Genomic DNA, 4,322 nt, shown 5'->3' on the forward strand with positions numbered 1-4,322 from the left:
TAAAAATAAAGATTCTGTGTGTTCATCTACAACTTAAAAATATAAATAAATAAATAAATAAATAAATAAATAAATAGTTAGATAGATAGATAGAATGGAAAGTCCTTAACATAGTGCCTGACTTGGTCCATAGAACATGTTCAATAAGTGTTATTTGAAGCCAGTTATGGTAGTTCATGCCTATAATCTCAGTGTCTTAGGAGGCTGAGGCAGGAGGATTGAAATTTTAAAGCCAGATTCAGCAATCTAGCGAGATTGTAAGCAATCTAGTGAGAACCTGTCTTAAAAAAAAAAAGGTAGGGGGATGTGGCTCAGTGGTTAAGAACCCCTGGGTTCAATCCCTGGTACCAAAAAAAAAAAAAAAAAAAAAAGTATTAGTTGAATACAATCTTTCTTCTTTTCCTTCTTCTCTCCCTCCCCTGCCTGACCTTGACCCATCCACTACCATTTATTCCTGAACAATTGCTGTCTACTCTTGATTTCTACACAGGCCTTGAACAGTGTGAAATGTGTTCAAAAAGGAGGAGAGTTAATGCTTGGCTCCAGCTCCAGCTCTGACTTTGACTACTGGTATGTCTTGGTCAAATAATTCCCCTTGTCAGGCATCTATTTTTCTCGACTGAAAAACAGGTGTGCAGGGTGTGATGGTGCATGCCCGTAATCCCAGAGACTTGAGAGGCTGAGGCAGGAGGATCACAAGTTTGAGGCCAGTCTTAGAAGTTTAGCAAGGTCCTAAGCAACTTAGTGAGACCTTATCTCAAAATTAAAAATAAAAAAGGGTTGGGGGTGTATCTCAATCCATAGTACCAAATAACAATGACAACAACAAAAACAAACAAAGAAAACAGTGTGCTGGGACTAGATCATTCCTGAGATCCCTTCCAGCTCTGACAGTCTGTGATTATAATATCCTGCAAAAGTGGTGAGAGAAAGTAGTAAGGGTATTGGGTCATGTGAGTGTTGAGTCAGGCATACCTGGGTTTGGATTCCAGTGCTACCACTCGCTAACAGTTTTCTGTCACTGGGACAAAATATCTGAGAAAACAACCTTAGTTAAGAGGAAAGATTTATTTTGGCTCATAGTTTCTGAGGTTTCAGTCCATTGTCAACTGATTCCAAGGCAGAAGCATCATGGTGAAAGGACATGACAGAGAGGTTGGGGAAGGAGCCAGGGACAAGAAATACCTTTCCAACTGGGCATAGGGTGCACACGTGTAAGCCCAGTGACTTGGGAGGTTGAGGCAGGAAGATTGCAAGTTCAAATCTAGTCTTAGCAATTTAATAAGAATAAAAATTAAAGAGCTGAACATATAGTTCAGTGGCAAATCCACAAAAAAAAAGGAAAGGAAAAAATACCTTTCCAAGACATGCCTCCCCATAAGCCCCACTTCTTACAGTGTATACCACCCTTCAATAATGCCCAAATTATTAACCCATGAATAAATTGATAATCCAGTGATGAGGCCAGAGCTCTTGTGATCCAATCACTTCCCAAGAGCCCCACCTCTGAATACTACTGCAATGGAGACCAAGCCTTCAATGTAAGAGTCTTTGGGGTACATTCTGGATCCAAACCAATAACTAGTTACATGAATTTTAAAAATTATTTGACTGTCCTCATGTCATTGGAAAAGGGTTCAAGGAGGTGTCCCAGAAGGGAGAAGGGGAGCTCAATTCAGCCCCTGCACGGTGTGTTTGGTTTTTATATGGGGGATTGAACCAAGGGGCACTTTACCACTGAGTTATTTCCACTGCCCTCTTAATTTTATTTTTAAATTAGTTATTTATTTATTGGTACTGGGGTTTGAACCCAAGGGCTCTTAACTATTGAGACACATCTTCAGCCCTTTTTAGTTTTTATTTTGAGACAGGGTCTTGCTAAACTGCTTAGGGCCTCGCTAAATTGCTGAGGCTGACTTTGAACTTGAAATTCTCCTGTGGAATTACAGGTGTGCACCACAATGCCTGGCTAGGTCTCTGTTCTTGGCAGAGTTAATTTATAAGTCTGTAAGTCTTGCCTGGAGTAGTTCAGTCAATGGAGACTCATCCTGATGAGGTAATGCTTTCAGCCAATGCTTCATTGGTTGCTTTTCTCATGGCTTGGTGTTCTGCAGAGGCTGGGAAGTGATGTGGACTAGTTTTAAGGATAATGGGAACTTTTTCCTCTTTTCCCTCCACTGAATTTTCTGGTAGCAGGGCTGTAGAGGGAGCTGCTGAACACAGTTGGTGCTGGCAGAAGTGATTGAAGCCACATGGAAAAATTTTCAGGTTTCCTCTTCTTAGAAGTCCTACAACTTGAGCTAGCTGTTTAATTGGGCTGGGAGGGTGTCTGTTCTGGCATTTCAGCTTTCTGGGTTCTCAGCAATAAGAACATGATTGAGATGAAGTCAACCCTAAACCCTGAAGCTCCCAGAGAAAAGCCTGCCAGTCCTTGTATGAATACATCCCATAATGCTTGTCATTAAGTTTTAACCTTGGCCCTGGAGCAGTAGCACTGACTGTAATTCAGGCTGATTGCCTCAACATCTTCCTCACAAAGCTTGAAGGGTGATGACTAAAGGATCTAGGTCTTCTATCCATCTGTCTTTTCTCTCTATTACTTTTCACTTTGCCTACCTCCATTCTGGAAAATTGCATGGTCTGCACTCTAGTGGCAGGTGAAGCCCCCTTTTGTGGCATGGGGGACCAAATCCAGGACCTCAAGAATGCCAGGTAAGTGCTTGCCACTGAGTTACACCCCAACCCAGGTAAGGTCTTTTGATAAGGAAAACAACTGTTTGCCCATGTCTCTGAAAACACTTGGGAAGCCAGCTTGCAGTGGCCTACGCCTGTAATCTCAGCAACTCCAAAAGGCTGAGGCAGAATCCCAAAGAAACCAAAGGCCAAATGTTTTCTCTGATAAGTAGATGCTGATCTATAATGACAGGGGCATGGGATGAGTGGAGGAACTTTGGAATGGGCAAAGAGGAGAGAGGGGAGGGGAGGAGGAAAGGGGATAGGAAAGATGGTGGAATAAGATGGACATCATTACCTTAAGTACATGTATGATTGCACGAATGGTGTAACCCTACTTCATGTGCAACCAGAGAAGTGAAAAATTGTTCTGTATTTGTGTACAACGAATCAAAGAGCATTCTACTGTCATGTATAACTGATTAGAACAAATAAATAAATTAATTTTTTTAAAAAGGCTGAGGCAGAAGAATGACGAATTCCAGGCCAGCCTCAGCAATTTAGCAAGACTCTCAGCAACTTAGTGAGAATTTATCTCAAAAGGGAAAAAAAAAAAAAGGCAGAGATGTAGCTCAGTAGTAGAACACTCCTGAGTTCAATCCCTAGTACCTCAAAACAAAACACACACCACACAAAAATAAACAAAAAAGCTTGGAGGGTTCTCTGCCCGGCTTTTACACAAAGATCTGTACAAAACTTCCAGGGAAAGAGGGAAGGAACATCAGCTTCTAGGCTGTGTGCAAACAGAGAAACTTGAGACTGGAAGGATAAAGTCATTGTGGGTGAGGCTGGATGGGGGATAGTCAGCAAGTGCTTGTCTCTGACAATCAGGCATATGTACATTTTTTCTTTATTTATTTTTTTGGTTCTGGGGATCAAACCCACGGCCTTGCACATGCTAAGCTTGTGTTCTACAATTGAGCTACACTCCCATCCCAGGCTAATTTTTTTTTTTTTTCTTTTGGTACCAGGGATTGAACACAGGGGCACTCAACCATTGAGTCACATCCCCAGCCCTATTTTTCTTTTTCTTTTCTTTTTTCTTTTTTTTTTGTATTTTATTTAGAGACAGGGTATCACTGAGTTGCTTAGTGCCTCACCATTGCTGAGGCTAGCTTTGAACTTGTGATCCTCCTGTTTTAGCCTCTTGAGCTGCTGAGATTTCGGGCATGCACCACCCTGCCTGGCTCCCAGGCTAATTTTTGCCTGTAACTCATGCTTATTGGCAGACAGCAAAGAAGCAAGAGAGCATGCTCATTTTCTTTTTGCTTGTGGTGGAGGCAAGAAAACGACACTGGTTAGTTTGTGGACCCTTAAGAGCCACAGAAATGCTCTGCCAGCAACCCCATCATTGGTGCAAAGGACCAAATGGGCTGATGTTTAACAGGTCATGGGCAAGTTTAACAGCCATTTAAAAACCTTTGCTAGCTAGTGGTGCATGACTATAATCCCAGCGGCTCAGTTGGCTGAGACCGGAAGATCAAAAGTTCAGGACTAGCCTCAGCAATTTAGTGAGGCAGCTTAGTGAGATCCCATGTCAAAAATTGAAGAAAAAAAAAAAAAAAAAGGTGGTGGTGCTGGAAATGTAG

The sequence above is a fragment of the Spermophilus citellus genome, assembly GCF_964194105.1.
Source record: "Spermophilus citellus genome assembly, chromosome: 1".
Classification (NCBI taxonomy): domain Eukaryota; kingdom Metazoa; phylum Chordata; class Mammalia; order Rodentia; family Sciuridae; genus Spermophilus; species Spermophilus citellus.